The sequence below is a fragment of the Hyla sarda genome, unplaced genomic scaffold (genome assembly GCF_029499605.1).
Source record: "Hyla sarda isolate aHylSar1 unplaced genomic scaffold, aHylSar1.hap1 scaffold_373, whole genome shotgun sequence".
In the NCBI taxonomy this organism is placed as follows: Eukaryota; Metazoa; Chordata; class Amphibia; order Anura; family Hylidae; genus Hyla; species Hyla sarda.
In genome coordinates this window covers 177,640-204,278 of record NW_026610392.1, presented here as the reverse complement: position 1 = coordinate 204,278, position 26,639 = coordinate 177,640, and the positions used below count along the sequence as shown (strand labels likewise).

The window sequence follows — 26,639 nt, the reverse complement described above, 5'->3', positions numbered from 1 at the left end:
ATATATATATATATATTTCTCCGCCGAAATCACTTTTAAACCCATTTCCACCTTTTGTTCCCTTCTCTTCCTCTTACTTTTTTTTCACGTTTTTTTACGTTTTTCTCCTTTTCGCCTCTTTTCTGGGCGTATTATTCTTCTTTTTCTTCTTTTTTTTCGTCTAATGCATACCCCATCAGTGCAGCAATGCTTATTCAATACCGCCAGCAGATGGAGACACTGGGGGATAATTTTCTAAGGATTTATACTGATTTTTCCTGTCTGAATTTGTCGCACAGAAAGTTGCAGGCCAAATATGTGTGACATTTCTGCGACTTTAGCTTCTAGAGCATTTTTACAACATTATACATAGGTGCTGAATACATAAAAAGCGACTGTTCAGCGACAGACAAGTCGCATCGGCTGAAAGTAGGCCAGAATGTCAGTCCATGTTGGAGCAGGTTTAGATACAGTCTAAAGCATAGATCTCAAAGTCTGTGCACAGAATTTAGCAAGGGCCTCGCACCTTCTGATGCATCAGGTAGGTGCACAATAGCATAGCCTAACCCTCTGTACTTTGGTCTATATTGATGCGGGACATAGACAGCCAGCTGATGACCAATCCATTAGTGCAATGGATGGCTGGAAGCATTTGTCTTTGCCTTTGCAATACCACAGAAGCAATGCATGGTCAATGTACAGCAATGACACACCTGTGTGAACAGCCAGGAGACCCCCCCCCATGTTATGTTACATAGTTACATAGTTAGTACGGTCGAAAAAAGACATATGTCCATCAAGTTCAACCAGGGAATTAAGGGGTAGGGGTGTGGCGCGATATTGGGGAAGGGATGAGATTTTATATTTCTTCATAAGCATTAATCTTATTTTGTCAATTAGGAACATTCAGCACCCACCCGCTATCAAGGCAGCTGCCTATCATGTCATGCCCTACCTGCACAGGTGTGCTGGCTACTCAAATGATCCAATTAAGGAGGCCATTTAGTCAGCAGCAGCAGAAGTCCTGTGCCTGGACGCTCCAACAGGGGCCAGACACAAGCAGAAGCAGAAGCAGCAGAAGCAGCACCACCTTTTGTTTTTTGGCTGCAGCAGCAGCAAGGCCCACAGGGCTGGCTAGCTGGCTAGCCAGCAAGCAGGTAGCAATGAAAGTAGGAATCTTTCTTTTTAACCCTGTAAGGGGGTGGTGCACTGTACCCGAAGATACTGCCATATCGGGTCAATGCATAGGGCGACGGAAGCAAGCTTCGAAATCGGCCCCCGTTCTCAAAAATCCATTTAATATATGGTCCCCAGATAAGGGACGTATCAGATATTAAACTGATAAGAACAGATACTACACTTGATCTTAGCCAAAAGGCCGAGAAGCGATAACCGTGAAAGGGGCGGGCCCAACAAGGTCCCCTTCATGGGCACTATCACTGCTTGCTGTCAGGGAGGCTGCCAGACAATTTTCCATGCACACTCTGGGCTGGGGGGCAGTCAACCACCAGTACACACAGCAGAACCTAAACCCATACCATTATTGCTAAGCAGCAAGACAGGGGCCCATTGCACTCCCACGGGGCCTTTTTAAATGCAATCCATAACCCGGATTTGCCAGGAACCCTTCTTACTCCTCCTACTTGCATGTGACACTGGGCTTAGGATCTGCATAGGAAACACACACACAAGCACACACCTACCTTTGTTGCCTGCAGATGCCTCCTTGGCTGTCCCCAAACGGTATCAAACCAACACCCACGGGAAGCTGTAAGCATAGAGGACATGCCTGCACCCCATTGGACTTACCTGTGTGGGTTAAATCCGGGTTATTTGACAACCTATGGCGGTGATGGTTCTGCTCAGGCAGAGCAGTGCTGATGCTCCTCATAAAGCTGTCGCTGCTGTGAAGGTTCTAGGTGACATCACAAATCCCTATGGTTACATACACAACAAAGCTGGGTTGTTGTTGTTTACACTCTGCAAGGCCTGTGGAAGTGAGTGACATCATAGCACTGTAGTTCTGAGGGTTCAAGATGGATGCAACAATCTCCTGTTGCTTCTATGAAGGCCGTAATAGACGACATCACCAAACAGCTCCATAGTCACATACACAGCAAAGGAGAGATGTTGTTTACACCTAGTGATGTCAGTGGTATTGAGTGACATCACAGCACAGTGCTAAGGCTCCTGGGCCTGGACACAGCAGCGGCTGCAATATCTCAACGGAGAATACGTTTATATCTATGTGTGTGTGTGCGCATATATATATATATATATATATATATATATATATATATATATATTTCTCCGCCGAAATCACTTTTAAACCCATTTCCACCTTTTTTTCCCTTCTCTTCCTCTTACTTTTTTTTCACGTTTTTTTACGTTTTTCTCCTTTTCGCCTCTTTTCTGGGCGTATTATTCTTCTTTTTCTTCTTTTTTTTCGTCTAATGCATACCCCATCAGTGCAGCAATGCTTATTCAATACCGCCAGCAGATGGAGACACTGGGGGATAATTTTCTAAGGATTTATACTGATTTTTCCTGTCTGAATTTGTCGCACAGAAAGTTGCAGGCCAAATATGTGTGACATTTCTGCGACTTTAGCTTCTAGAGCATTTTTACAACATTATACATAGGTGCTGAATACATAAAAAGCGACTGTTCAGCGACAGACAAGTCGCATCGGCTGAAAGTAGGCCAGAATGTCAGTCCATGTTGGAGCAGGTTTAGATACAGTCTAAAGCATAGATCTCAAAGTCTGTGCACAGAATTTAGCAAGGGCCTCGCACCTTCTGATGCATCAGGTAGGTGCACAATAGCATAGCCTAACCCTCTGTACTTTGGTCTATATTGATGCGGGACATAGACAGCCAGCTGATGACCAATCCATTAGTGCAATGGATGGCTGGAAGCATTTGTCTTTGCCTTTGCAATACCACAGAAGCAATGCATGGTCAATGTACAGCAATGACACACCTGTGTGAACAGCCAGGAGACCCCCCCCCCCCCCCCATGTTATGTTACATAGTTACATAGTTAGTACGGTCGAAAAAAGACATATGTCCATCAAGTTCAACCAGGGAATTAAGGGGTAGGGGTGTGGCGCGATATTGGGGAAGGGATGAGATTTTATATTTCTTCATAAGCATTAATCTTATTTTGTCAATTAGGAACATTCAGCACCCACCCGCTATCAAGGCAGCTGCCTATCATGTCATGCCCTACCTGCACAGGTGTGCTGGCTACTCAAATGATCCAATTAAGGAGGCCATTTAGTCAGCAGCAGCAGAAGTCCTGTGCCTGGACGCTCCAACAGGGGCCAGACACAAGCAGAAGCAGAAGCAGCAGAAGCAGCAGCAGCACCACCTTTTGTTTTTTGGCTGCAGCAGCAGCAAGGCCCACAGGGCTGGCTAGCTGGCTAGCCAGCAAGCAGGTAGCAATGAAAGTAGGAATCTTTCTTTTTAACCCTGTAAGGGGGTGGTGCACTGTACCCGAAGATACTGCCATATCGGGTCAATGCATAGGGCGACGGAAGCAAGCTTCGAAATCGGCCCCCGTTCTCAAAAATCCATTTAATATATGGTCCCCAGATAGGGGACGTATCAGATATTAAACTGATAAGAACAGATACTACACTTGATCTTAGCCAAAAGGCCGAGAAGCGATAACCGTGAAAGGGGCGGGCCCAACAAGGTCCCCTTCATGGGCACTATCACTGCTTGCTGTCAGGGAGGCTGCCAGACAATTTTCCATGCACACTCTGGGCTGGGGGGCAGTCAACCACCAGTACACACAGCAGAACCTAAACCCATACCATTATTGCTAAGCAGCAAGACAGGGGCCCATTGCACTCCCACGGGGCCTTTTTAAATGCAATCCATAACCCGGATTTGCCAGGAACCCTTCTTACTCCTCCTACTTGCATGTGACACTGGGCTTAGGATCTGCATAGGAAACACACACACAAGCACACACCTACCTTTGTTGCCTGCAGATGCCTCCTTGGCTGTCCCCAAACGGTATCAAACCAACACCCACGGGAAGCTGTAAGCATAGAGGACATGCCTGCACCCCATTGGACTTACCTGTGTGGGTTAAATCCGGGTTATTTGACAACCTATGGCGGTGATGGTTCTGCTCAGGCAGAGCAGTGCTGATGCTCCTCATAAAGCTGTCGCTGCTGTGAAGGTTCTAGGTGACATCACAAATCCCTATGGTTACATACACAACAAAGCTGGGTTGTTGTTGTTTACACTCTGCAAGGCCTGTGGAAGTGAGTGACATCATAGCACTGTAGTTCTGAGGGTTCTAGATGGATGCAACAATCTCCTGTTGCTTCTATGAAGGCCGTAATAGACGACATCACCAAACAGCTCCATAGTCACATACACAGCAAAGGAGAGATGTTGTTTACACCTAGTGATGTCAGTGGTATTGAGTGACATCACAGCACAGTGCTAAGGCTCCTGGGCCTGGACACAGCAGCGGCTGCAATATCTCAACGGAGAATACGTTTATATCTATGTGTGTGTGTGCGCGTATATATATATATATATATATATATATATATATATATATATATATATATATATATATATATTTCTCCGCCGAAATCACTTTTAAACCCATTTCCACCTTTTTTTCCCTTCTCTTCCTCTTACTTTTTTTTCACGTTTTTTTACGTTTTTCTCCTTTTCGCCTCTTTTCTGGGCGTATTATTCTTCTTTTTCTTCTTTTTTTTCGTCTAATGCATACCCCATCAGTGCAGCAATGCTTATTCAATACCGCCAGCAGATGGAGACACTGGGGGATAATTTTCTAAGGATTTATACTGATTTTTCCTGTCTGAATTTGTCGCACAGAAAGTTGCAGGCCAAATATGTGTGACATTTCTGCGACTTTAGCTTCTAGAGCATTTTTACAACATTATACATAGGTGCTGAATACATAAAAAGCGACTGTTCAGCGACAGACAAGTCGCATCGGCTGAAAGTAGGCCAGAATGTCAGTCCATGTTGGAGCAGGTTTAGATACAGTCTAAAGCATAGATCTCAAAGTCTGTGCACAGAATTTAGCAAGGGCCTCGCACCTTCTGATGCATCAGGTAGGTGCACAATAGCATAGCCTAACCCTCTGTACTTTGGTCTATATTGATGCGGGACATAGACAGCCAGCTGATGACCAATCCATTAGTGCAATGGATGGCTGGAAGCATTTGTCTTTGCCTTTGCAATACCACAGAAGCAATGCATGGTCAATGTACAGCAATGACACACCTGTGTGAACAGCCAGGAGACCCCCCCCCCCCATGTTATGTTACATAGTTACATAGTTAGTACGGTCGAAAAAAGACATATGTCCATCAAGTTCAACCAGGGAATTAAGGGGTAGGGGTGTGGCGCGATATTGGGGAAGGGATGAGATTTTATATTTCTTCATAAGCATTAATCTTATTTTGTCAATTAGGAACATTCAGCACCCACCCGCTATCAAGGCAGCTGCCTATCATGTCATGCCCTACCTGCACAGGTGTGCTGGCTACTCAAATGATCCAATTAAGGAGGCCATTTAGTCAGCAGCAGCAGAAGTCCTGTGCCTGGACGCTCCAACAGGGGCCAGACACAAGCAGAAGCAGAAGCAGCAGCAGCACCACCTTTTGTTTTTTGGCTGCAGCAGCAGCAAGGCCCACAGGGCTGGCTAGCTGGCTAGCCAGCAAGCAGGTAGCAATGAAAGTAGGAATCTTTCTTTTTAACCCTGTAAGGGGGTGGTGCACTGTACCCGAAGATACTGCCATATCGGGTCAATGCATAGGGCGACGGAAGCAAGCTTCGAAATCGGCCCCCGTTCTCAAAAATCCATTTAATATATGGTCCCCAGATAGGGGACGTATCAGATATTAAACTGATAAGAACAGATACTACACTTGATCTTAGCCAAAAGGCCGAGAAGCGATAACCGTGAAAGGGGCGGGCCCAACAAGGTCCCCTTCATGGGCACTATCACTGCTTGCTGTCAGGGAGGTTGCCAGACAATTTTCCATGCACACTCTGGGCTGGGGGGCAGTCAACCACCAGTACACACAGCAGAACCTAAACCCATACCATTATTGCTAAGCAGCAAGACAGGGGCCCATTGCACTCCCACGGGGCCTTTTTAAATGCAATCCATAACCCGGATTTGCCAGGAACCCTTCTTACTCCTCCTACTTGCATGTGACACTGGGCTTAGGATCTGCATAGGAAACACACACACAAGCACACACCTACCTTTGTTGCCTGCAGATGCCTCCTTGGCTGTCCCCAAACGGTATCAAACCAACACCCACGGGAAGCTGTAAGCATAGAGGACATGCCTGCACCCCATTGGACTTACCTGTGTGGGTTAAATCCGGGTTATTTGACAACCTATGGCGGTGATGGTTCTGCTCAGGCAGAGCAGTGCTGATGCTCCTCATAAAGCTGTCGCTGCTGTGAAGGTTCTAGGTGACATCACAAATCCCTATGGTTACATACACAACAAAGCTGGGTTGTTGTTGTTTACACTCTGCAAGGCCTGTGGAAGTGAGTGACATCATAGCACTGTAGTTCTGAGGGTTCTAGATGGATGCAACAATCTCCTGTTGCTTCTATGAAGGCCGTAATAGACGACATCACCAAACAGCTCCATAGTCACATACACAGCAAAGGAGAGATGTTGTTTACACCTAGTGATGTCAGTGGTATTGAGTGACATCACAGCACAGTGCTAAGGCTCCTGGGCCTGGACACAGCAGCGGCTGCAATATCTCAACGGAGAATACGTTTATATCTATGTGTGTGTGTGCGCGTATATATATATATATATATATATATATATATATATATATATATATATATATTTCTCCGCCGAAATCACTTTTAAACCCATTTCCACCTTCTTTTCCCTTCTCTTCCTCTTACTTTTTTTTCACGTTTTTTTACGTTTTTCTCCTTTTCGCCTCTTTTCTGGGCGTATTATTCTTCTTTTTCTTCTTTTTTTTCATCTAATGCATACCCCATCAGTGCAGCAATGCTTATTCAATACCGCCAGCAGATGGAGACACTGGGGGATAATTTTCTAAGGATTTATACTGATTTTTCCTGTCTGAATTTGTCGCACAGAAAGTTGCAGGCCAAATATGTGTGACATTTCTGCGACTTTAGCTTCTAGAGCATTTTTACAACATTATACATAGGTGCTGAATACATAAAAAGCGACTGTTCAGCGACAGACAAGTCGCATCGGCTGAAAGTAGGCCAGAATGTCAGTCCATGTTGGAGCAGGTTTAGATACAGTCTAAAGCATAGATCTCAAAGTCTGTGCACAGAATTTAGCAAGGGCCTCGCACCTTCTGATGCATCAGGTAGGTGCACAATAGCATAGCCTAACCCTCTGTACTTTGGTCTATATTGATGCGGCACATAGACAGCCAGCTGATGACCAATCCATTAGTGCAATGGATGGCTGGAAGCATTTGTCTTTGCCTTTGCAATACCACAGAAGCAATGCATGGTCAATGTACAGCAATGACACACCTGTGTGAACAGCCAGGAGACCCCCCCCCCCCCATGTTATGTTACATAGTTACATAGTTAGTACGGTCGAAAAAAGACATATGTCCATCAAGTTCAACCAGGGAATTAAGGGGTAGGGGTGTGGCGCGATATTGGGGAAGGGATGAGATTTTATATTTCTTCATAAGCATTAATCTTATTTTGTCAATTAGGAACATTCAGCACCCACCCGCTATCAAGGCAGCTGCCTATCATGTCATGCCCTACCTGCACAGGTGTGCTGGCTACTCAAATGATCCAATTAAGGAGGCCATTTAGTCAGCAGCAGCAGAAGTCCTGTGCCTGGACGCTCCAACAGGGGCCAGACACAAGCAGAAGCAGAAGCAGCAGAAGCAGCAGCAGCACCACCTTTTGTTTTTTGGCTGCAGCAGCAGCAAGGCCCACAGGGCTGGCTAGCTGGCTAGCCAGCAAGCAGGTAGCAATGAAAGTAGGAATCTTTCTTTTTAACCCTGTAAGGGGGTGGTGCACTGTACCCGAAGATACTGCCATATCGGGTCAATGCATAGGGCGACGGAAGCAAGCTTCGAAATCGGCCCCCGTTCTCAAAAATCCATTTAATATATGGTCCCCAGATAGGGGACGTATCAGATATTAAACTGATAAGAACAGATACTACACTTGATCTTAGCCAAAAGGCCGAGAAGCGATAACCGTGAAAGGGGCGGGCCCAACAAGGTCCCCTTCATGGGCACTATCACTGCTTGCTGTCAGGGAGGCTGCCAGACAATTTTCCATGCACACTCTGGGCTGGGGGGCAGTCAACCACCAGTACACACAGCAGAACCTAAACCCATACAATTATTGCTAAGCAGCAAGACAGGGGCCCATTGCACTCCCACGGGGCCTTTTTAAATGCAATCCATAACCCGGATTTGCCAGGAACCCTTCTTACTCCTCCTACTTGCATGTGACACTGGGCTTAGGATCTGCATAGGAAACACACACACAAGCACACACCTACCTTTGTTGCCTGCAGATGCCTCCTTGGCTGTCCCCAAACGGTATCAAACCAACACCCACGGGAAGCTGTAAGCATAGAGGACATGCCTGCACCCCATTGGACTTACCTGTGTGGGTTAAATCCGGGTTATTTGACAACCTATGGCGGTGATGGTTCTGCTCAGGCAGAGCAGTGCTGATGCTCCTCATAAAGCTGTCGCTGCTGTGAAGGTTCTAGGTGACATCACAAATCCCTATGGTTACATACACAACAAAGCTGGGTTGTTGTTGTTTACACTCTGCAAGGCCTGTGGAAGTGAGTGACATCATAGCACTGTAGTTCTGAGGGTTCTAGATGGATGCAACAATCTCCTGTTGCTTCTATGAAGGCCGTAATAGACGACATCACCAAACAGCTCCATAGTCACATACACAGCAAAGGAGAGATGTTGTTTACACCTAGTGATGTCAGTGGTATTGAGTGACATCACAGCACAGTGCTAAGGCTCCTGGGCCTGGACACAGCAGCGGCTGCAATATCTCAACGGAGAATACGTTTATATCTATGTGTGTGTGTGCGCGTATATATATATATATATATATATATATATATATATATATATATATATATATATTTCTCCGCCGAAATCACTTTTAAACCCATTTCCACCTTTTTTTCCCTTCTCTTCCTCTTACTTTTTTTTCACGTTTTTTTACGTTTTTCTCCTTTTCGCCTCTTTTCTGGGCGTATTATTCTTCTTTTTCTTCTTTTTTTTCGTCTAATGCATACCCCATCAGTGCAGCAATGCTTATTCAATACCGCCAGCAGATGGAGACACTGGGGGATAATTTTCTAAGGATTTATACTGATTTTTCCTGTCTGAATTTGTCGCACAGAAAGTTGCAGGCCAAATATGTGTGACATTTCTGCGACTTTAGCTTCTAGAGCATTTTTACAACATTATACATAGGTGCTGAATACATAAAAAGCGACTGTTCAGCGACAGACAAGTCGCATCGGCTGAAAGTAGGCCAGAATGTCAGTCCATGTTGGAGCAGGTTTAGATACAGTCTAAAGCATAGATCTCAAAGTCTGTGCACAGAATTTAGCAAGGGCCTCGCACCTTCTGATGCATCAGGTAGGTGCACAATAGCATAGCCTAACCCTCTGTACTTTGGTCTATATTGATGCGGGACATAGACAGCCAGCTGATGACCAATCCATTAGTGCAATGGATGGCTGGAAGCATTTGTCTTTGCCTTTGCAATACCACAGAAGCAATGCATGGTCAATGTACAGCAATGACACACCTGTGTGAACAGCCAGGAGACCCCCCCCCCCCATGTTATGTTACATAGTTACATAGTTAGTACGGTCGAAAAAAGACATATGTCCATCAAGTTCAACCAGGGAATTAAGGGGTAGGGGTGTGGCGCGATATTGGGGAAGGGATGAGATTTTATATTTCTTCATAAGCATTAATCTTATTTTGTCAATTAGGAACATTCAGCACCCACCCGCTATCAAGGCAGCTGCCTATCATGTCATGCCCTACCTGCACAGGTGTGCTGGCTACTCAAATGATCCAATTAAGGAGGCCATTTAGTCAGCAGCAGCAGAAGTCCTGTGCCTGGACGCTCCAACAGGGGCCAGACACAAGCAGAAGCAGAAGCAGCAGCAGCACCACCTTTTGTTTTTTGGCTGCAGCAGCAGCAAGGCCCACAGGGCTGGCTAGCTGGCTAGCCAGCAAGCAGGTAGCAATGAAAGTAGGAATCTTTCTTTTTAACCCTGTAAGGGGGTGGTGCACTGTACCCGAAGATACTGCCATATCGGGTCAATGCATAGGGCGACGGAAGCAAGCTTCGAAATCGGCCCCCGTTCTCAAAAATCCATTTAATATATGGTCCCCAGATAGGGGACGTATCAGATATTAAACTGATAAGAACAGATACTACACTTGATCTTAGCCAAAAGGCCGAGAAGCGATAACCGTGAAAGGGGCGGGCCCAACAAGGTCCCCTTCATGGGCACTATCACTGCTTGCTGTCAGGGAGGTTGCCAGACAATTTTCCATGCACACTCTGGGCTGGGGGGCAGTCAACCACCAGTACACACAGCAGAACCTAAACCCATACCATTATTGCTAAGCAGCAAGACAGGGGCCCATTGCACTCCCACGGGGCCTTTTTAAATGCAATCCATAACCCGGATTTGCCAGGAACCCTTCTTACTCCTCCTACTTGCATGTGACACTGGGCTTAGGATCTGCATAGGAAACACACACACAAGCACACACCTACCTTTGTTGCCTGCAGATGCCTCCTTGGCTGTCCCCAAACGGTATCAAACCAACACCCACGGGAAGCTGTAAGCATAGAGGACATGCCTGCACCCCATTGGACTTACCTGTGTGGGTTAAATCCGGGTTATTTGACAACCTATGGCGGTGATGGTTCTGCTCAGGCAGAGCAGTGCTGATGCTCCTCATAAAGCTGTCGCTGCTGTGAAGGTTCTAGGTGACATCACAAATCCCTATGGTTACATACACAACAAAGCTGGGTTGTTGTTGTTTACACTCTGCAAGGCCTGTGGAAGTGAGTGACATCATAGCACTGTAGTTCTGAGGGTTCTAGATGGATGCAACAATCTCCTGTTGCTTCTATGAAGGCCGTAATAGACGACATCACCAAACAGCTCCATAGTCACATACACAGCAAAGGAGAGATGTTGTTTACACCTAGTGATGTCAGTGGTATTGAGTGACATCACAGCAGAGTGCTAAGGCTCCTGGGCCTGGACACAGCAGCGGCTGCAATATCTCAACGGAGAATACGTTTATATCTATGTGTGTGTGTGCGCGTATATATATATATATATATATATATATATATATATATATATATTTCTCCGCCAAAATCACTTTTAAACCCATTTCCACCTTTTTTTCCCTTCTCTTCCTCTTACTTTTTTTTCACGTTTTTTTACGTTTTTCTCCTTTTCGCCTCTTTTCTGGGCGTATTATTCTTCTTTTTCTTCTTTTTTTTCGTCTAATGCATACCCCATCAGTGCAGCAATGCTTATTCAATACCGCCAGCAGATGGAGACACTGGGGGATAATTTTCTAAGGATTTATACTGATTTTTCCTGTCTGAATTTGTCGCACAGAAAGTTGCAGGCCAAATATGTGTGACATTTCTGCGACTTTAGCTTCTAGAGCATTTTTACAACATTATACATAGGTGCTGAATACATAAAAAGCGACTGTTCAGCGACAGACAAGTCGCATCGGCTGAAAGTAGGCCAGAATGTCAGTCCATGTTGGAGCAGGTTTAGATACAGTCTAAAGCATAGATCTCAAAGTCTGTGCACAGAATTTAGCAAGGGCCTCGCACCTTCTGATGCATCAGGTAGGTGCACAATAGCATAGCCTAACCCTCTGTACTTTGGTCTATATTGATGCGGGACATAGACAGCCAGCTGATGACCAATCCATTAGTGCAATGGATGGCTGGAAGCATTTGTCTTTGCCTTTGCAATACCACAGAAGCAATGCATGGTCAATGTACAGCAATGACACACCTGTGTGAACAGCCAGGAGACCCCCCCCCCCCATGTTATGTTACATAGTTACATAGTTAGTACGGTCGAAAAAAGACATATGTCCATCAAGTTCAACCAGGGAATTAAGGGGTAGGGGTGTGGCGCGATATTGGGGAAGGGATGAGATTTTATATTTCTTCATAAGCATTAATCTTATTTTGTCAATTAGGAACATTCAGCACCCACCCGCTATCAAGGCAGCTGCCTATCATGTCATGCCCTACCTGCACAGGTGTGCTGGCTACTCAAATGATCCAATTAAGGAGGCCATTTAGTCAGCAGCAGCAGAAGTCCTGTGCCTGGACGCTCCAACAGGGGCCAGACACAAGCAGAAGCAGAAGCAGCAGAAGCAGCAGAAGCAGCAGCAGCACCACCTTTTGTTTTTTGGCTGCAGCAGCAGCAAGGCCCACAGGGCTGGCTAGCTGGCTAGCCAGCAAGCAGGTAGCAATGAAAGTAGGAATCTTTCTTTTTAACCCTGTAAGGGGGTGGTGCACTGTACCCGAAGATACTGCCATATCGGGTCAATGCATAGGGCGACAGAAGCAAGCTTCGAAATCGGCCCCCGTTCTCAAAAATCCATTTAATATATGGTCCCCAGATAGGGGACGTATCAGATATTAAACTGATAAGAACAGATACTACACTTGATCTTAGCCAAAAGGCCGAGAAGCGATAACCGTGAAAGGGGCGGGCCCAACAAGGTCCCCTTCATGGGCACTATCACTGCTTGCTGTCAGGGAGGCTGCCAGACAATTTTCCATGCACACTCTGGGCTGGGGGGCAGTCAACCACCAGTACACACAGCAGAACCTAAACCCATACCATTATTGCTAAGCAGCAAGACAGGGGCCCATTGCACTCCCACGGGGCCTTTTTAAATGCAATCCATAACCCGGATTTGCCAGGAACCCTTCTTACTCCTCCTACTTGCATGTGACACTGGGCTTAGGATCTGCATAGGAAACACACACACAAGCACACACCTACCTTTGTTGCCTGCAGATGCCTCCTTGGCTGTCCCCAAACGGTATCAAACCAACACCCACGGGAAGCTGTAAGCATAGAGGACATGCCTGCACCCCATTGGACTTACCTGTGTGGGTTAAATCCGGGTTATTTGACAACCTATGGCGGTGATGGTTCTGCTCAGGCAGAGCAGTGCTGATGCTCCTCATAAAGCTGTCGCTGCTGTGAAGGTTCTAGGTGACATCACAAATCCCTATGGTTACATACACAACAAAGCTGGGTTGTTGTTGTTTACACTCTGCAAGGCCTGTGGAAGTGAGTGACATCATAGCACTGTAGTTCTGAGGGTTCTAGATGGATGCAACAATCTCCTGTTGCTTCTATGAAGGCCGTAATAGACGACATCACCAAACAGCTCCATAGTCACATACACAGCAAAGGAGAGATGTTGTTTACACCTAGTGATGTCAGTGGTATTGAGTGACATCACAGCACAGTGCTAAGGCTCCTGGGCCTGGACACAGCAGCGGCTGCAATATCTCAACGGAGAATACGTTTATATCTATGTGTGTGTGTGCGCATATATATATATATATATATATATATATATATATATTTCTCCGCCGAAATCACTTTTAAACCCATTTCCACCTTTTTTTCCCTTCTCTTCCTCTTACTTTTTTTTCACGTTTTTTTACGTTTTTCTCCTTCTCGCCTCTTTTCTGGGCGTATTATTCTTCTTTTTCTTCTTTTTTTTCGTCTAATGCATACCCCATCAGTGCAGCAATGCTTATTCAATACCGCCAGCAGATGGAGACACTGGGGGATAATTTTCTAAGGATTTATACTGATTTTTCCTGTCTGAATTTGTCGCACAGAAAGTTGCAGGCCAAATATGTGTGACATTTCTGCGACTTTAGCTTCTAGAGCATTTTTACAACATTATACATAGGTGCTGAATACATAAAAAGCGACTGTTCAGCGACAGACAAGTCGCATCGGCTGAAAGTAGGCCAGAATGTCAGTCCATGTTGGAGCAGGTTTAGATACAGTCTAAAGCATAGATCTCAAAGTCTGTGCACAGAATTTAGCAAGGGCCTCGCACCTTCTGATGCATCAGGTAGGTGCACAATAGCATAGCCTAACCCTCTGTACTTTGGTCTATATTGATGCGGGACATAGACAGCCAGCTGATGACCAATCCATTAGTGCAATGGATGGCTGGAAGCATTTGTCTTTGCCTTTGCAATACCACAGAAGCAATGCATGGTCAATGTACAGCAATGACACACCTGTGTGAACAGCCAGGAGACCCCCCCCCCCCATGTTATGTTACATAGTTACATAGTTAGTACGGTCGAAAAAAGACATATGTCCATCAAGTTCAACCAGGGAATTAAGGGGTAGGGGTGTGGCGCGATATTGGGGAAGGGATGAGATTTTATATTTCTTCATAAGCATTAATCTTATTTTGTCAATTAGGAACATTCAGCACCCACCCGCTATCAAGGCAGCTGCCTATCATGTCATGCCCTACCTGCACAGGTGTGCTGGCTACTCAAATGATCCAATTAAGGAGGCCATTTAGTCAGCAGCAGCAGAAGTCCTGTGCCTGGACACTCCAACAGGGGCCAGACACAAGCAGAAGCAGAAGCAGCAGAAGCAGCAGCAGCACCACCTTTTGTTTTTTGGCTGCAGCAGCAGCAAGGCCCACAGGGCTGGCTAGCTGGCTAGCCAGCAAGCAGGTAGCAATGAAAGTAGGAATCTTTCTTTTTAACCCTGTAAGGGGGTGGTGCACTGTACCCGAAGATACTGCCATATCGGGTCAATGCATAGGGCGACGGAAGCAAGCTTCGAAATCGGCCCCCGTTCTCAAAAATCCATTTAATATATGGTCCCCAGATAGGGGACGTATCAGATATTAAACTGATAAGAACAGATTTTTTTTTTTTTTTTTTTTTTATCTAAAGCCGAGGAACGTGCTTTCGATTCACCCAAAGTGCAAGAAAAAGTGCAAACGTGTTACACTAAAAAAAACGTGCACAAAGGATGCGGTCTATCGCAAGCCCTTCTCCGATAGGAGAGAGGCCCCCCAACAAACCTTACCCTTCGCCTCCGGACCAAAAGGTACCTGCGAGGTTCCAGGTTCGATGTCCCTTTTCGCCGAAGCTACTAGGAGACCACAAATGCTCCCGGCATCCCCCTTGGCGTTAGCCAAGGTATCTGCCCGCAGAGCCGATTACGGTAGGTACCCTGCGAAGCAGGAGTACCCGGGGTGTTTGCAGGGAGGTGCGGAACCTAATGGCCACACACACCTCCCCTAGACCGCCAGGAGGGACACCCAGAAGGGCTACCGCATCCTGACAAATCCTGTGAACACACAACACGCAAAAAGTGACACAGTGAGACAAAAAAATAAATAAATAAGTGAATGTGTGCAGATATACTGCCCGGACATCCGGCCGGATCTATAAAAATTTCTCTGATCCTAGCCAGAAGGCCGGGAATCAAGAGGTGAGTGCCACAAGGTGAAGAGATTATGGTGCCCGTGCTTCAACTCAGTGAGCCTATTCTCCCAGTGAGTTTCGGCACCTCGGGGTCACCACTCCCCGAGGCACAAAAGTACCTCGGCTCTAGACCCTCTCAGCCTCATGGCGAGACCCGGAGGGAACAGGTCACATCGGGGCAGCCGTCGAGCTGATTCCTCAGAACCAGCCCCGGAAAGCCCTGGTACACCTGCATCCTCCATGCAGCACCCATCCCCACCAGCATGAAAACTGATAAGAACAGATACTACACTTGATCTTAGCCAAAAGGCCGAGAAGCGATAACCGTGAAAGGGGCGGGCCCAACAAGGTCCCCTTCATGGGCACTATCACTGCTTGCTGTCAGGGAGGCTGCCAGACAATTTTCCATGCACACTCTGGGCTGGGGGGCAGTCAACCACCAGTACACACAGCAGAACCTAAACCCATACCATTATTGCTAAGCAGCAAGACAGGGGCCCATTGCACTCCCACGGGGCCTTTTTAAATGCAATCCATAACCCGGATTTGCCAGGAACCCTTCTTACTCCTCCTACTTGCATGTGACACTGGGCTTAGGATCTGCATAGGAAACACACACACAAGCACACACCTACCTTTGTTGCCTGCAGATGCCTCCTTGGCTGTCCCCAAACGGTATCAAACCAACACCCACGGGAAGCTGTAAGCATAGAGGACATGCCTGCACCCCATTGGACTTACCTGTGTGGGTTAAATCCGGGTTATTTGACAACCTATGGCGGTGATGGTTCTGCTCAGGCAGAGCAGTGCTGATGCTCCTCATAAAGCTGTCGCTGCTGTGAAGGTTCTAGGTGACATCACAAATCCCTATGGTTACATACACAACAAAGCTGGGTTGTTGTTGTTTACACTCTGCAAGGCCTGTGGAAGTGAGTGACATCATAGCACTGTAGTTCTCAGGGTTCTAGATGGATGCAACAATCTCCTGTTGCTTCTATGAAGGCCGTAATAGACGACATCACCAAACAGCTCCATAGTCACATACACAGCAAAGGAGAGATGTTGTTTACACCTAGTGATGTCAGTGGTATTGAGTGACATCACAGCACAGTGCTAAGGCTCCTGGGCCTGGACACAGCAGCGGCTGCAATATCTCAACGGAGAATACGTTTATATCTATGTGTGTGTGTGCGCGTATATATATATATATATATATATATATATATATATATATATATATATATTTCTCCGCCGAAATCACTTTTAAACCCATTTCCACCTTTTTTTCCCTTCTCTTCCTCTTACTTTTTTTTCACGTTTTTTTACGTTTTTCTCCTTTTCGCCTCTTTTCTGGGCGTATTATTCTTCTTTTTCTTCTTTTTTTCCGTCTAATGCATACCCCATCAGTGCAGCAATGCTTATTCAATACCGCCAGCAGATGGAGACACTGGGGGATAATTTTCTAAGGATTTATACTGATTTTTCCTGTCTGAATTTGTCGCACAGAAAGTTGCAGGCCAAATATGTGTGACATTTCTGCGACTTTAGCTTCTAGAGCATTTTTACAACATTATACATAGGTGCTGAATACATAAAAAGCGACTGTTCAGCGACAGACAAGTCGCATCGGCTGAAAGTAGGCCAGAATGTCAGTCCATGTTGGAGCAGGTTTAGATACAGTCTAAAGCATAGATCTCAAAGTCTGTGCACAGAATTTAGCAAGGGCCTCGCACCTTCTGATGCATCAGGTAGGTGCACAATAGCATAGCCTAACCCTCTGTACTTTGGTCTATATTGATGCGGGACATAGACAGCCAGCTGATGACCAATCCATTAGTGCAATGGATGGCTGGAAGCATTTGTCTTTGCCTTTGCAATACCACAGAAGCAATGCATGGTCAATGTACAGCAATGACACACCTGTGTGAACAGCCAGGAGACCCCCCCCCCCCCCATGTTATGTTACATAGTTACATAGTTAGTACGGTCGAAAAAAGACATATGTCCATCAAGTTCAACCAGGGAATTAAGGGGTAGGGGTGTGGCGCGATATTGGGGAAGGGATGAGATTTTATATTTCTTCATAAGCATTAATCTTATTTTGTCAATTAGGAACATTCAGCACCCACCCGCTATCAAGGCAGCTGCCTATCATGTCATGCCCTACCTGCACAGGTGTGCTGGCTACTCAAGTGATCCAATTAAGGAGGCCATTTAGTCAGCAGCAGCAGAAGTCCTGTGCCTGGACGCTCCAACAGGGGCCAGACACAAGCAGAAGCAGAAGCAGCAGAAGCACCACCTTTTGTTTTTTGGCTGCAGCAGCAGCAAGGCCCACAGGGCTGGCTAGCTGGCTAGCCAGCAAGCAGGTAGCAATGAAAGTAGGAATCTTTCTTTTTAACCCTGTAAGGGGGTGGTGCACTGTACCCGAAGATACTGCCATATCGGGTCAATGCATAGGGCGACGGAAGCAAGCTTCGAAATCGGCCCCCGTTCTCAAAAATCCATTTAATATATGGTCCCCAGATAGGGGACGTATCAGATATTAAACTGATAAGAACAGATACTACACTTGATCTTAGCCAAAAGGCCGAGAAGCGATAACCGTGAAAGGGGCGGGCCCAACAAGGTCCCCTTCATGGGCACTATCACTGCTTGCTGTCAGGGAGGCTGCCAGACAATTTTCCATGCACACTCTGGGCTGGGGGGCAGTCAACCACCAGTACACACAGCAGAACCTAAACCCATACCATTATTGCTAAGCAGCAAGACAGGGGCCCATTGCACTCCCACGGGGCCTTTTTAAATGCAATCCATAACCCGGATTTGCCAGGAACCCTTCTTACTCCTCCTACTTGCATGTGACACTGGGCTTAGGATCTGCATAGGAAACACACACACAAGCACACACCTACCTTTGTTGCCTGCAGATGCCTCCTTGGCTGTCCCCAAACGGTATCAAACCAACACCCACGGGAAGCTGTAAGCATAGAGGACATGCCTGCACCCCATTGGACTTACCTGTGTGGGTTAAATCCGGGTTATTTGACAACCTATGGCGGTGATGGTTCTGCTCAGGCAGAGCAGTGCTGATGCTCCTCATAAAGCTGTCGCTGCTGTGAAGGTTCTAGGTGACATCACAAATCCCTATGGTTACATACACAACAAAGCTGGGTTGTTGTTGTTTACACTCTGCAAGGCCTGTGGAAGTGAGTGACATCATAGCACTGTAGTTCTCAGGGTTCTAGATGGATGCAACAATCTCCTGTTGCTTCTATGAAGGCCGTAATAGACGACATCACCAAACAGCTCCATAGTCACATACACAGCAAAGGAGAGATGTTGTTTACACCTAGTGATGTCAGTGGTATTGAGTGACATCACAGCACAGTGCTAAGGCTCCTGGGCCTGGACACAGCAGCGGCTGCAATATCTCAACGGAGAATACGTTTATATCTATGTGTGTGTGTGCGCGTATATATATATATATATATATATATATATATATATATATATATTTCTCCGCCGAAATCACTTTTAAACCCATTTCCACCTTTTTTTCCCTTCTCTTCCTCTTACTTTTTTTTCACGTTTTTTTACGTTTTTCTCCTTTTCGCCTCTTTTCTGGGCGTATTATTCTTCTTTTTCTTCTTTTTTTTCGTCTAATGCATACCCCATCAGTGCAGCAATGCTTATTCAATACCGCCAGCAGATGGAGACACTGGGGGATAATTTTCTAAGGATTTATACTGATTTTTCCTGTCTGAATTTGTCGCACAGAAAGTTGCAGGCCAAATATGTGTGACATTTCTGCGACTTTAGCTTCTAGAGCATTTTTACAACATTATACATAGGTGCTGAATACATAAAAAGCGACTGTTCAGCGACAGACAAGTCGCATCGGCTGAAAGTAGGCCAGAATGTCAGTCCATGTTGGAGCAGGTTTAGATACAGTCTAAAGCATAGATCTCAAAGTCTGTGCACAGAATTTAGCAAGGGCCTCGCACCTTCTGATGCATCAGGTAGGTGCACAATAGCATAGCCTAACCCTCTGTACTTTGGTCTATATTGATGCGGGACATAGACAGCCAGCTGATGACCAATCCATTAGTGCAATGGATGGCTGGAAGCATTTGTCTTTGCCTTTGCAATACCACAGAAGCAATGCATGGTCAATGTACAGCAATGACACACCTGTGTGAACAGCCAGGAGACCCCCCCCCCCCCATGTTATGTTACATAGTTACATAGTTAGTACGGTCGAAAAAAGACATATGTCCATCAAGTTCAACCAGGGAATTAAGGGGTAGGGGTGTGGCGCGATATTGGGGAAGGGATGAGATTTTATATTTCTTCATAAGCATTAATCTTATTTTGTCAATTAGGAACATTCAGCACCCACCCGCTATCAAGGCAGCTGCCTATCATGTCATGCCCTACCTGCACAGGTGTGCTGGCTACTCAAATGATCCAATTAAGGAGGCCATTTAGTCAGCAGCAGCAGAAGTCCTGTGCCTGGACGCTCCAACAGGGGCCAGACACAAGCAGAAGCAGAAGCAGCAGAAGCAGCAGCAGCACCACCTTTTGTTTTTTGGCTGCAGCAGCAGCAAGGCCCACAGGGCTGGCTAGCTGGCTAGCCAGCAAGCAGGTAGCAATGAAAGTAGGAATCTTTCTTTTTAACCCTGTAAGGGGGTGGTGCACTGTACCCGAAGATACTGCCATATCGGGTCAATGCATAGGGCGACGGAAGCAAGCTTCGAAATCGGCCCCCGTTCTCAAAAATCCATTTAATATATGGTCCCCAGATAGGGGACGTATCAGATATTAAACTGATAAGAACAGATACTACACTTGATCTTAGCCAAAAGGCCGAGAAGCGATAACCGTGAAAGGGGCGGGCCCAACAAGGTCCCCTTCATGGGCACTATCACTGCTTGCTGTCAGGGAGGCTGCCAGACAATTTTCCATGCACACTCTGGGCTGGGGGGCAGTCAACCACCAGTACACACAGCAGAACCTAAACCCATACCATTATTGCTAAGCAGCAAGACAGGGGCCCATTGCACTCCCACGGGGCCTTTTTAAATGCAATCCATAACCCGGATTTGCCAGGAACCCTTCTTACTCCTCCTACTTGCATGTGACACTGGGCTTAGGATCTGCATAGGAAACACACACACAAGCACACACCTACCTTTGTTGCCTGCAGATGCCTCCTTGGCTGTCCCCAAACGGTATCAAACCAACACCCACGGGAAGCTGTAAGCATAGAGGACATGCCTGCACCCCATTGGACTTACCTGTGTGGGTTAAATCCGGGTTATTTGACAACCTATGGCGGTGATGGTTCTGCTCAGGCAGAGCAGTGCTGATGCTCCTCATAAAGCTGTCGCTGCTGTGAAGGTTCTAGGTGACATCACAAATCCCTATGGTTACATACACAACAAAGCTGGGTTGTTGTTGTTTACACTCTGCAAGGCCTGTGGAAGTGAGTGACATCATAGCACTGTAGTTCTGAGGGTTCTAGATGGATGCAACAATCTCCTGTTGCTTCTATGAAGGCCGTAATAGACGACATCACCAAACAGCTCCATAGTCACATACACAGCAAAGGAGAGATGTTGTTTACACCTAGTGATGTCAGTGGTATTGAGTGACATCACAGCACAGTGCTAAGGCTCCTGGGCCTGGACACAGCAGCGGCTGCAATATCTCAACGGAGAATACGTTTATATCTATGTGTGTGTGTGCGCGTATATATATATATATATATATATATATATATATATATATATATTTCTCCGCCGAAATCACTTTTAAACCCATTTCCACCTTTTTTTCCCTTCTCTTCCTCTTACTTTTTTTTCACGTTTTTTTACGTTTTTCTCCTTTTCGCCTCTTTTCTGGGCGTATTATTCTTCTTTTTCTTCTTTTTTTTCGTCTAATGCATACCCCATCAGTGCAGCAATGCTTATTCAATACCGCCAGCAGATGGAGACACTGGGGGATAATTTTCTAAGGATTTATACTGATTTTTCCTGTCTGAATTTGTCGCACAGAAAGTTGCAGGCCAAATATGTGTGACATTTCTGCGACTTTAGCTTCTAGAGCATTTTTACAACATTATACATAGGTGCTGAATACATAAAAAGCGACTGTTCAGCGACAGACAAGTCGCATCGGCTGAAAGTAGGCCAGAATGTCAGTCCATGTTGGAGCAGGTTTAGATACAGTCTAAAGCATAGATCTCAAAGTCTGTGCACAGAATTTAGCAAGGGCCTCGCACCTTCTGATGCATCAGGTAGGTGCACAATAGCATAGCCTAACCCTCTGTACTTTGGTCTATATTGATGCGGGACATAGACAGCCAGCTGATGACCAATCCATTAGTGCAATGGATGGCTGGAAGCATTTGTCTTTGCCTTTGCAATACCACAGAAGCAATGCATGGTCAATGTACAGCAATGACACACCTGTGTGAACAGCCAGGAGACCCCCCCCCCCCCATGTTATGTTACATAGTTACATAGTTAGTACGGTCGAAAAAAGACATATGTCCATCAAGTTCAACCAGGGAATTAAGGGGTAGGGGTGTGGCGCGATATTGGGGAAGGGATGAGATTTTATATTTCTTCATAAGCATTAATCTTATTTTGTCAATTAGGAACATTCAGCACCCACCCGCTATCAAGGCAGCTGCCTATCATGTCATGCCCTACCTGCACAGGTGTGCTGGCTACTCAAATGATCCAATTAAGGAGGCCATTTAGTCAGCAGCAGCAGAAGTCCTGTGCCTGGACGCTCCAACAGGGGCCAGACACAAGCAGAAGCAGAAGCAGCAGAAGCACCACCTTTTGTTTTTTGGCTGCAGCAGCAGCAAGGCCCACAGGGCTGGCTAGCTGGCTAGCCAGCAAGCAGGTAGCAATGAAAGTAGGAATCTTTCTTTTTAACCCTGTAAGGGGGTGGTGCACTGTACCCGAAGATACTGCCATATCGGGTCAATGCATAGGGCGACGGAAGCAAGCTTCGAAATCGGCCCCCGTTCTCAAAAATCCATTTAATATATGGTCCCCAGATAGGGGACGTATCAGATATTAAACTGATAAGAACAGATTTTTTTTTTTTTTTTTTTCCTCAGTTACAGACTATTGTTCAAGCGATCATCAGGTCACCTACCAAAACTCATCACTTCTAAACAAAGTCTGAAAAAACATCATGCGGAAAAATATCTCAATAAGAAAACTATAAGAGAAGCACAAATTCAAAACCTTGATCAGGATACTTACAACTTTCTCCATTCCTTGTATCTCCAAATCTTTTCAGCCTCTTCCTCTCCCATTCTCTTCTTGTCAAATAGAAAAATAATAAACAACCTTCCAAAAAAAAGTCTCTTCAACTCCCTTGGAGAAATACACACATTTTTAAAAACAAGCAGGTTTCTAGAATCCCATAAAACTTCTTTAAAAACAGAAAATACAATCCAGCTTTCACGTGTGTCCTCTCTCCTGCTAAAATCCTGACCAATAAAAATCTTCTCAAAATTAAAATCAACATATCCCGTGATTGCAGAAAAAAACCTCTGTAGAAGCATAAAAAATTCTCTTGCATAAAAACAGTTCCAAAATAAGTGCACTGTATCCTCCCTGCCTCCACAACCCTCTCTTGGACATTTCTCGCTCACTCTTATTCCTCGTCCATTCAGGAAAGCTCTGGTTGGGAGGCAGCCATGAAAAGTCATCCAGTTTACATCTCTCTGTCTATTGGATAATCCTCTAACATTAAAAAGATTCCAGATCTTCACAGACTGAGCAGTAGTGCAGAATGGTACTTCATATAATCTCTCATTTTTTCTTATTTCATTTTCAATTTTCTTTTTCTCAGGTTTTCCCAGGGAACTCAAACCAAATTGATCACTGAAAGATCTGAGAACCACATAGAAGGTAGGTATAACTTGCGCTATTGGTCTCCTCAGATCCTTCTCACACCAGCCCCATTTGGAAAACAACCATCCTGCCAAATACCTGCTCATGTCTGCCACCCAATTATTGCACTGAGACACTTTATAAATTAAAAGAAAGTAATGAGTCTTTAAAAACAGATTAATATCCGGGAAATTATATCCGCCTTTCTTCACGCTCTTCATCACTTCCTCCCTCTTCATCTTTTCCATCTTTGAACCCCAGAAAAAAATAAACAACTTCCTTGTCATCCTTCTGGTCCATAATTTGCCGGGTGGGAAAACCATTGCAGTATATAATAGTAGTGGCAAAATTACTGCCTTTAAAATCAGAACTTTACCTTTAAGGGACAAGTTTCTCAATTTCCAAAAAGATAATTTCTTCTCTATCTTCTCCTCCAACTTCTCATAACTTTTCCCTCCTTTTAGATTTTTTTCAAAAACAACCCCTAACACTTCAATATCTTCCTTCTCATCCACGCCATCCACCACCACTTTTCCTTGCTTTCCAAAATTACTCAATTGGCACTTCCCCCAATTGACTTTCATACCAGCAATACAACAAAAAATCTTTACATGCAAATTCACTCTATTAAGATCAGCTTGGGAAGTGCAAGTAAAAACCACATCATCCATGTAACTTAAAACCTTCAAATTCCTTCCATTACTTCCCGGGATAAAAACACCACTCACACATTTGTCCTTCTGTACATTTTTGAGCAAGGCCTCAATGACACAAATGAATAAAATTGGGGAGAGTGGGCATCCCTGTCGTACTCCTGATAAAATATTAAAACCCGGCCCCACATGTCCATTGACTAAAATCTGACTTGTTGCCCCATAATAAAAACTTTTAATCACAAACAGTAGCTTCTCAGGAATACCCATATGCTTTAAAACCATAAACATAAAATCATGAGCAACTCTGTCATAAGCTTTTTCAAAATCAATGGATTCCACAAAAAGTGCATTCTTATTAAAATTACTATAATAAATAGAGTCTCTTAAAACTAATAAATTATCAGTTATTCTCCTATTTGGCACTGCACAAACTTGGTATTCTCCAACAAGGTGCTCAACTATGTCACTCATCCTGTTCGCCACAATCTTTGCAATGATCTTATAATCTGTATTCAATAATGTGATCGGCCTCCAGTTTTTCAAATCTCTTTCATCACCTTTCTTATGTATCAAGGTAATAACTCCTTTCTTCATAGACTCCGCTAAAATACCTGAGTTAAAAACATATTGCACCACCCGTGTAAAATCTTGCTTTAAAATATGCCAAAAAACTGAATAAAACTCAAAGGGGAGGCCATCACAGCCCGGTGTCTTCCCTTTCGCTGTCTTGTCCAGAGCCTGCTTGATCTCCCCTTCACAAACTTCCTCAATTAAAAATGCACTTTTTCCTTCAGGGACATTATTCTCTAAAATATTACAATAATCATTCATCTCCGTCTCACTGGCTCTGCTCTTATTACTAAAAAGTGTTTCATAAAATCTGCCAATCTCCTTCACCATCTCATCACCAACAACTTCCCCTGTAGGAGTTAAAACAGACTTAAAAACACCCCTAGCATTAAAACATTTTTTAAAGAAATATCTTGTACATTGTTCATTTTCCTCCAAATGTTGAACTTTGGATTTAAAAACAATATTTCTACCTCTTTCCAACAACCTGTTCTTCATCTCAATTTTCACCTTCTCAATTTCCTCCTCCACCTCCACACCAACATGTTTAAACTTAAAGAGAGTTTCTAAACGTGAGATAAGCCTTTCATAACCCCTCCTCTTTTCTTGTGCCCTCCTTATGCAAATGAACTTAAAATACTTAGCAAACTCACTTTTTGCCCAATCCCACCAAGCTAAAACATTACTAAAAACAGATTGTTTAGAAGTACAAGATAAAAAAAAATCTTTAAAACCGGCCATTACTTCTTCATCTTCTAATAGACTTACATTTAATTTCCAGAGCCCTCTACCAAAATGAAAGGACTCTGCAATACTTATTTCTGCCGACACCATCTTATGATCTGAGAAAGTTGACATCATTTGATTGCACCGGACCACCTTAATCCCCTCAGAGACAAGAATGTCATCAATCCGGGATTTACAGCGGCCACTATCTGATATATAGGTGTATCTTTCATCAGTGCTAACCATCAGTCCAACATCAGAATAATGTAAGTCTTGAATAATTTGGTTTAAAACATTTGAAGTAATATCAGTTCTAACCTTAGCAGAGCTCTCACGATCATTGACGGATCTAATGCAGTTAAAATCACCAACAATAATAGTACCATCACGACCAGGAATAAAAAGTTTAAGAGACTCTAAAAATAACACACGTGCCTGTTTTTCTGCTGGCGCATATACATTAAAAACTCTCATTCTCTGGCCTAAAAACTCAAAATTTAAAACCATACAACGACCTGGTACTAAAACTTGGCAATTTAAAACTTTAATGTCCCTGTTACACAATAAAATCCCCACACCTTCATTTTTATTCTCTGTGCATGTAGACCAAAAAGACTGCCCTCTCTTCCATTCATCTACATAAGGTGCAGACTTAATTGCACACTCCTGTAAACAAAATATATCTCCCTTCACATTCTCCAAAAAATCAAAAACTGCTGCTCTTCTGATGGTTGTTCCTATACTCCGAACATTAAGAGTAGCCACAACCAATGCCATTAAAAAGGAAAGAAGGCAATCCATTTTCTTAACATCCATTTTAACTAGAAGTTAGTATTCTGACCTTCAACCTTCCTTAGCAGCATCCCATAGCAATCAGGCGACCCCACTTGAGAGTCCCTGTCCATCATTTTCTCACCTCCATACACAGGATCCGTCTGATCCCCTGACCAACTCCCTTTCTTACACCTTTTACTTTTACCTTGAAAGCCTCCATTTGCATCTTCATCTTCATCTTCCCCCTCCTCCTCCTCCTTCTCCTCCTCTTCAGATGTTACATTCTCCTCCCCACTAATCACCCTCTGCCCAGGTGTTAGGGATCTCTCACTCTCATTCTCCTGAAACTCCATCCCCTCCTCCTCCCCCACCACTGGGTTTGGGCATTCAAAATCCTCAATTGT

At 44.9% G+C, this 26,639-nt stretch overlaps 9 non-coding genes and 2 pseudogenes across 9 annotated transcripts; all 11 read right to left on the bottom strand.

Annotated features, from left to right (window-relative positions):
• Positions 1-1,178: 1,178 nt before the first annotated feature.
• LOC130332245 (U2 spliceosomal RNA) lies at positions 1,179-1,369 on the bottom strand. The gene has a single exon (XR_008874969.1). It is a non-coding gene; the product is annotated as a U2 spliceosomal RNA (small nuclear RNA).
• A 2,091-nt stretch (positions 1,370-3,460) lies between these two features.
• Positions 3,461-3,651, bottom strand: LOC130332200 (U2 spliceosomal RNA). Its single transcript, XR_008874929.1, has one exon. It is a non-coding gene; the product is annotated as a U2 spliceosomal RNA (small nuclear RNA).
• Positions 3,652-5,747: 2,096 nt separating this feature from the next.
• On the bottom strand, positions 5,748-5,938 carry LOC130332199 (U2 spliceosomal RNA). The gene has a single exon (XR_008874928.1). It is a non-coding gene; the product is annotated as a U2 spliceosomal RNA (small nuclear RNA).
• A 2,096-nt stretch (positions 5,939-8,034) lies between these two features.
• On the bottom strand, positions 8,035-8,225 carry LOC130332198 (U2 spliceosomal RNA). The gene has a single exon (XR_008874927.1). It is a non-coding gene; the product is annotated as a U2 spliceosomal RNA (small nuclear RNA).
• Positions 8,226-10,313: 2,088 nt separating this feature from the next.
• On the bottom strand, positions 10,314-10,504 carry LOC130332197 (U2 spliceosomal RNA). Its single transcript, XR_008874926.1, has one exon. It is a non-coding gene; the product is annotated as a U2 spliceosomal RNA (small nuclear RNA).
• Positions 10,505-12,600: 2,096 nt separating this feature from the next.
• On the bottom strand, positions 12,601-12,791 carry LOC130332185 (U2 spliceosomal RNA). Its single transcript, XR_008874915.1, has one exon. It is a non-coding gene; the product is annotated as a U2 spliceosomal RNA (small nuclear RNA).
• Positions 12,792-14,870: 2,079 nt separating this feature from the next.
• LOC130332268 (U2 spliceosomal RNA) lies at positions 14,871-15,058 on the bottom strand. The gene has a single exon (XR_008874987.1). It is a non-coding gene; the product is annotated as a U2 spliceosomal RNA (small nuclear RNA).
• A 694-nt stretch (positions 15,059-15,752) lies between these two features.
• Positions 15,753-15,912, bottom strand: LOC130332270 (U2 spliceosomal RNA; annotated as a pseudogene).
• A 2,086-nt stretch (positions 15,913-17,998) lies between these two features.
• Positions 17,999-18,189, bottom strand: LOC130332196 (U2 spliceosomal RNA). The gene has a single exon (XR_008874925.1). It is a non-coding gene; the product is annotated as a U2 spliceosomal RNA (small nuclear RNA).
• A 2,088-nt stretch (positions 18,190-20,277) lies between these two features.
• LOC130332195 (U2 spliceosomal RNA) lies at positions 20,278-20,468 on the bottom strand. The gene has a single exon (XR_008874924.1). It is a non-coding gene; the product is annotated as a U2 spliceosomal RNA (small nuclear RNA).
• Positions 20,469-22,547: 2,079 nt separating this feature from the next.
• Positions 22,548-22,748, bottom strand: LOC130332264 (U2 spliceosomal RNA; annotated as a pseudogene).
• Between the last annotated feature and the right edge of the window lie 3,891 nt (positions 22,749-26,639).